The following is a 7,907-nucleotide window of genomic DNA, read 5'->3' as shown; positions in this document are numbered from 1 at the left end:
TTATTAGCTCCCAGAAGGTGTGAAAGAACGTTGTGGTAAATCCATCCGGGCCAGGGGCTTTTCCTTCCTTGAGCTGGGACATAGCTTCATCCACCTCCTGAGATAGAATGGGGCGAAGGAGAAGTTCATTATGCTCCTCCGTGATGATTCTTGGCACATTTTTGGTTATTTTCTCAATAGCCGGACGCCTGTCTCCTTCAGGCTCTCGATGGACCTGATTGAAGTGATTGAGGAATTCCTCCTCAATTTCCTCGTGCTTCTCTATTTTTGCCCCCCCTTGTTTTTGGATGTAAGGGATGCTGTTGTGCATTCTTCGCTGAACAGTGGTTCTGTGGAAGAATTTGGTATTTCGCTCACCTTCCTTCAGCCATCTGATTCTGGATTTTTGCTTCCAATATATTTCCTCCTGTTTCCTCCTTTCCTCCAGTTGGCTGTGGATGCGTCGTTCCTGTTCCAGAGTTTCTTCAGTGTGCCCCTTTGTGATTATCCTTTGTTGAAGTTCCGTTAGTTCCTTGTTTAGATCTTGTTGCGCTGTAAATATGTTGCCAAAGGTCTCTCTGTTCCACTGCTTTAATTGATTTTTTAAAAACCTGAGCTTCTGTTGGAACTGATACATCTTGGATCCTTCAGGCGGGATGAAGGATGTCCATGTTGTTTTGACAAAGTCTTTAAACGAGGGATGCGAGAGCCAGAATGCTTCGAAGCGGAAGGGTCTTCTGGTTTGGTTGCCTGGTCTTTGCCATTGGAGGGCAATCGGCCAGTGATCCGATCCAATGTGAGAGAGAATAGCTGCTGAAAAATCTCCTCCAAGGTGAACCGCATTGTCTGATATGAGGAAGCGATCCAGTTTGGAAGCAATTTGATGCTTGCCTGCTCTGCGATTGCTCCATGTGAAAGTTCCATTGCAGAAAGGCATATCTATGAGAGAGGTGTTCTGAATGAAATCCTTGAAGTGGGAGTTTTCTTGTTCCATTCTATTTCTACCCCCAATCTTCTCCTCTAGCTTGGTGATCATGTTAAAATCCCCTCCTATTATCCAGAGCGGGTGCCTCCTATTGTTGTTCAAGGCTTCTATAGTATCAAGAAGAGCAATTTTACTTCCTGTGTCCTGCGGGAAATAAACATTTGAGAGGTTTCCATGGATGTTCGTACCTAGGATGTGAAACGCAGCCTGGATGAGGTGATGAGAGGCGTGAAAATCTGAAAGAGCTATCGCTTGTGTACTCCAAGCTATTGCCAGCCCTCCTGAAGCTCCAGAGGCATCCACCGCAACCGATCGACAACCTGGCCAAGCCTTGGAGAGAATGCTGCCTAACGTAGAGCTGTTACATTTGGTTTCTTGGAGAAAGCACATTTGCGGCTTTTCCATTTTAATCATGTTTTTTAACATTCTGAGTTTTCCTGGGCTGTTGAGCCCTCTTACATTCCATGATACCAGCTTCATGGTTTAACTATTGAAAGAGGGTTTGTAGTACTTCGTCAACTTAGCATACCTGCCCGAGTCTACCAGGATTTTCCCAATCTCGATCGTTCGCTGAAGATCCGTTTTTCTTCCTCTCTTCTTGGTATCTTTTGGGGGCAAGCTACCGTCCCATCGGCTTCCTGGCTGTATACCTAGTTGATGCTGATGAAAGGCTCTGGAAATGACCACTTCCAGCTTATTGAGCTGATGCTCTGATATACTATCATATGCTTTCTTTTTGCATGCTATTTCCAGTTCTAGAATGTCTAATCCATTCAGATCTATGCTCTCTGGTTCTTCTTCCATTTGTTGCACTTGATTGCTTCCCTCCATATTGATTTCTGAGTTTTGTAGGGGGTCTGACTTTCCATCAACTTCCATATCCTTGCACTTCCCTTCCGTTTCTTTCTGTCCATCAATGAGGGTTACTGGATTGATAATGGGAGGTTGAGGTTTGGATGAGGAGGCTGTTGGAGGGGGGGGGGAGGATGAGGACGGAGGGGCTTGGGTGGTCTCAGGAATCGGGGGATGCTCATCAGAGGTACTCGCGAGAATTTCAAAGCTGTTCTTTGTGGCTGGGCCATGGTTGTGATTTTGCTGGGGTTTATTCCCATTAGTGGGTTTCTTGTGCGCACGCCGTCTGCTTGGGGCTTTGGTGAAACCGTCCTGGGTTTGGGCTTCTGAGGGATCAGGAGTATTGGCTTTGGCATTCAGCGGACAGTCCCGGAAGAGATGCCCAAGAGCATGGCATTTTCTACAACGAAAGGGGACATGCTCATAGTCCAGAGGTTGAACCCATTCTTCATCACGGTGAGAGAGACTTACCGATTCTGGCAAAGCTTCATTCAGTCGCATGAAGACACATATGCGGGCATAAGAGGTATATCTGCGCATTTTTGTTTCTTCTGCTGCCCTGATGTATTCCCCTATTCCATTTCCTATGTCTTTGAGAATGTCCTCGTCCCAATATTCATCTGGAAGTGAGTACATTCGAATCCAGACTGGCGCCCATGTGAGATCTTCCTTATCCGGGTTAAATCTTGGTATCCATTCCCTCAGATACAGACCCGCTGAGTTGAAAAAGTAGGGCCCTGCTCCCAGGATTCTGTATTTGTCCTCAAGACAGAAGAAGATCGCCGTAAAGAAGCCTTTCGGCCCTAGCTGCAGGGTGACATCTCCTTTGGGTTTCCATTTCGCTGCAATCCATCCATATAGGGCTCTTTCCGTCGGCCAGAACCCTATGAACTTCCCAATAAGGGCATGATCCCGCATGTACTCTATTCGCTTATCAATCTTGTGTCCCGACAGCTCTATTCTAGGCCTTTCTTTGGCTATGGGCTTGCATGTGGCCGAAGAAACTTTCGGAGCTTCCTTAGGTTTCTCCCCATTGTCTTGTTCGGCGCTGGCTTTGTCCTTCCGCCCTTCTTTCCCCTTATTTCCGTGCTGATACCTATTCTCTTGATTCATTATCTCCCTGTCGATGGATCCAAAAACAAAATCCTGTTCAGGACCGTGCAGCGAGGTATTTGCGCTGGGGGAGGGCTCTGACGCCCTCCCCTGAGGAGATTCCATTTTCCTTCTCTAGTGCCCTGCAACGCTGCTGCGCAACAGGTTTCTTGGTCCAGTTCTTGAGTGGATCCAGTGGGTTGCCGTCTGCGCCGTCACAGAGTTTCTCAGAACCCTAATCGCCTTGCTCTCCATCCACTCCGTGACGCTCTGAGCATTTAATATCACATCTAGTTGTTCAGAACATTTTATCTCTTGAATATTTGTGTTTAATTATGTTTGTTGTCACTTGGATTTATTAATCCTTTGTGTTTATAATATTATTTTGTTGGGTTTACTATTTCCTTGGGTTTATAATATTAAATGCTTAGGCTTATTTGTTCTTTAAATTTATCATTTAATCCCTTGGGTTTATTAATCCCCAATATTAAGGTTTAAATATTAGTCCTAAGGTTTAATATTAATCCCTTAGGTTTACAATGTTTATCCCTTCAGTTTATTAACCTGTTGGGTTTATAATATTAACAATCCCTAGGGTTTATTGATCCCTTGGGTTTATAATATTCATAGTCATGTGGGTTTATCAATCCTTTGGGTTTAAAATATTAATTCCTAGGCTTTATTAATCCCTTATGTTTTTAATATTGATCCCTTGCAATTTTTTATCCCTTAGGTTTCTAATATTTTTCCCTTGGGTTTATTAATTCCTTGGGTTTATAATATCAAATTCTTGGGTTTTTTCGTTCTTCAAGTTTATAATATTAATAATTCCTTTGGTTTATCATTTGATCCCTTGGCTTTATTAATCCCCTGAGCTTAAAATATTAATTCCTAAGGTTTATTAATCATTTGGGTTTTTAGTATTAGTTCGTTGGGTTTATTGATCACTTGCATTTATTAATCATTTTTTTTTATAATATTAATGCCTTGGGTTTGTAATATTAATAATGCCTTGGGTTTATTGATCTCATGTATTTATAATATTAATAATCCCTTGGTTTTATAAAACCCCAATATTAAGGGTTAAATATTTGTCCAACTATTTATGATTATGTCAATATCACAATAGATTAATATAATATGGAAATCAACCATGGCCAACCCTATTTATTGTAGGGTTTATAATAGTCATGTTAGGGTTTATATGCATTGGGTTTATAATTTTTATCCCTTAGGTTTATTATTCCCTTAGGTTTATTGATCTAAGGGTTCATATTCCTAGGGTTTAATATTATTCAACAATGGTCAACAATAAACAACCATGTTCGACCATGATCAACCATGGTCCAACATCGCATTGTGACAAGGATTGTCTCAATATGAAAATCAACCATGCTCAACCATGTTTATTTTAGTATTTTTAATATTTATCTAAGGTTTTTTATACCTTGGGTTTATAATATTACTCCCTTGGGTTTCATATTATTCCCTTGGGTTCAAAATCCCTTGGAGCTTTAGTATTAATCCCTTTGGTTTATTATTCCTTTGGTTTTATAATACCAATCCCTTGGGTTTATTATCTCTTAGGTTTATAATATCAATCATGGTTAACCATTGTCAATCATAGCCAACCATGATCAACCATGGTTGAATGTCGCATTGTGACAAGGATTGTCTCACCATGAAAATAAACCATGTTTATTTTAGTGTTTGTAATATTTATATTAGGGTTTACCAATGTTGGGTTTATAATATTAGTCCCTTGGGTTTAATATTAATCCCTTCGGTTCATAATCCCTTGGGGTTTTATTATTAATCCCTTGGGTTTATGCTTCCCTTGGGTTCATAATATCAATCCCTTGGGTTTATTATTAACTTGGTTTATAATATCAATCATGGTCAACCATAACCAACCATGGTCAACCATGGTCAATCATGGTCAGATATCGCATTATGACAAAAATTGTCTCCATATAAAAATCATGGACAATCATGGTCAACCATGGTCAGCCATTGTTGATGATGGTCAAACATGTTTTATAGAATCAACCATAGGCAAATGTGGTCAAGCATGTTTGAATGTTGCGTTGGGACAAAAATTGTCTCGGTATGAAAATCAACCATAGTCCAATGTCGCATTGTGACAAAGATTGTGGTCAACCATGGTCCAACATAGCATTGTGATAAGGATTGTCTCAGTATGAAAATCAACCATGATCAACCATGGTCCAATGTCGCATTGTGACAAAGATTATCTGGATATGAAAATTAACCATGGTTAACCATGGTCCAACATGGCATTGTGCTAAGAATTGTCTCAATAAGAAAATCAACCATGGTCAATCATGTTTATTTTAGTGTTTATAATATTTATCTTAGGGTTTATATATGTTGGGGTTATAATATTAGTCCCTTCGTTTTAATCTTATTCCCTTGGGATTTATTATTGATCCCTTGGATTTGTTATTCCCTTGATTTTATAATATCAATCCATTGGGTTTATAAATATTAATCACGGTAAACCATGGTCACTCATAGCCAACCATGTTCACCCATGGTCAAACCATATGGATATGGAAATCAACCATGATCAACCATGGTCTAACATTGTGTTCTAACAAAGTTGTCTCGATATGAAAATCAATCATGGTCAACCATGGTTAACCATGGTCCAATGTTGCATTGTGACAAGGATTGTCTCCATATGGAAATAAACCCTCGGGGTTTTACTATTAATCCCTTGGGTTTATTATTCCTTTGGGTTTATAATATCAATCGCTTGGGTTTATTATTCCTGCTAAACCATGGTTTATTATGATGTCAACTGTTGAAATATGGAAACAAGAATATTCCAATTTAATTTGTCATTGAATTAAATTGTGAATTAAAATCGAATTTAGTCTTAACAGCTACTTGGAATTAATTAATTAATTAATTTTAAATTAATTAGTTGGAGAAATTCAAGTTAGAATTCTTTCTAAAGCCATGAAACAGTTATCCCTTAAATTAAGGAGATAAGATTGAGTTATATTTGAGTTGTAATTAGTTAACTTAGTTTAGTGAGTTAAGTCCAATTAAATTAGTTCCAAACTGTTTGAGGAACTAATAGTGAGTTAACAGTTAGTTGATGCATTAATGTACTCAATTAGTGCTACTCTAGTTAACTAAAGATTCCCTCCATCAGAAACTCATGCATGTCTATTCTGAGAAAGACCCAATTGAGATAAAAGTTCAAGGATAGTGTACTATCAGTTGCATGTGTTTTCTCATGTAGAAAACTCATGCATGTAGTCAAGGATTTATCCTTGAGGATTGCGCAGTTTTTAAGGAGGTTTTCCACTTGGTTGAAGGCAAATCATCCACAAGGAAAAACGCAAGGAGGTAGGAGCTTGGAGGGCAAAGAGGAAGGATGAAGAGAAGCCAAGATTTTCTATGAGGATTGTACTGAGAGTTGGCAAGATGTGAGAGTTAAGGCTTTGTATAATTCCTATGTATTTCCATGTATGCTAATACAATAGTGTGGGGTTTTTATCCGAGGATTTCCCCAAAAGTATTTTCATGTGTATTGTGCCATTGATTCTTCTTCTTATGGTTATATTGTTTAGCTTGATCTTTAAGCTTCCACAAATTAATAGTAGAAGTAGGTTATAGTACTCTGCTTTGATTTATATTGCATTATCGGGTTAACCTACCATCAAATTTTGTACATGGTATCGGAGCTGTGAATAGTATACTAAGAAGAGAATTCAAAGTTTGAAGTTTGGGGTTGCAGGTGCAAATCGAATTCATATCATACTTCAAGGTTGGCCAATGGCGTTCTATGGCTTGAGACTCGAGTATGCCTTGGAAGGTAGCTCAAAATACATGGCATGGAAAGATAGAATGGAGGTTGTATTAGAAGACAATGGCTTGAAGGAATTCATTGATCAAGAAATCCCAAAGCTAGCTTCAACTAATGCACAAGTGTTGGCTGAGTGGAAGAAGTGTGTGGCGAAGGTGAGACGGATCATCCTTGAGGGAGTTCGAGACCATATTGTCTCGAGTCTCCATGGGAAGGATACTCCATTTTCAATGTGGAATACATTGAAGGACCTCTACCAGAATAGTAGCGACTAGAGGAAATTGGCGCTCGAGGATAATATTTGAAGAATCAAGATGGAGAAGGGCAATACTATATCCACATATCTGAACAAGCTCACCACCTGTAGAGATGAGCTTGCAGTATGGGAATAACTATTTCCGATGATGATATGGTGAGCCTCGCTCTCCTTGGCCTTCCAAAGAGTTGGAATAGCTACCAAGACTCTGTGAATGGAAGGGAGAAACTGTTGGATTGGGAACGACTATGGTCGGATCTTATGAAAGAGGAGATCAGAAAGAGCACACGAGATGGTTCTTCATCCAAGAATGATGATGAAGAAAATTTAGCCTTAACATGTAAGGCAATGAAAGGAAAGGTGAAGGCTTCCCATTTCAAATCGAATTCTTCTCATGGAGGGAAGAAAGGTGACATGTCTAAAGTAAGATCCTTTAATTGTCACAAAATGGGACATTATTCGACTAATTTCCCATTGAAGAAGTCCAAGAAGGGATCCTCAGAAGGATTGGAAGGTGAGGCATTAGCCTCTCAATTCGAAATGGACTTCACCCTCATCGCATGCACGATGTCATCAATTATGGGTTGTGTCTGGTATCTTGACGATGGAGCCTCATTCCACATGACTGGTGATAAAAAATTATTCAGTGCCTTGGAGGAGAAAGACCTCAAGATGCACATAGAGATGGGTGACGATGGAAGGTATAATGTTTCAGGAGTGGGCACGGTTGCTTTTCAGAGGGAGCATGGAGCTCCTCTCACCTTGACAGATGTGATGTATGTGCATGGACTAAAGAAGAACTTGGTATCAGTCATGATGTTGGAGGACAAAGGATACGATTTTGTCTTCAGTAAAGGAAAGGTGTTCCTAAGACACATAGCCATGGGTTCGACCAAGAAGAT

The sequence above is a fragment of the Pinus tabuliformis genome, chromosome J (assembly GCF_031772625.1).
Source record: "Pinus tabuliformis cultivar Carrire ecotype Pingquan chromosome J, CPIR1, whole genome shotgun sequence".
Taxonomy (NCBI): Eukaryota; Viridiplantae; Streptophyta; class Pinopsida; order Pinales; family Pinaceae; genus Pinus; species Pinus tabuliformis.
The sequence above is the reverse complement of the archived record's forward strand: the minus strand, read 5'-3'. Positions refer to the sequence as shown.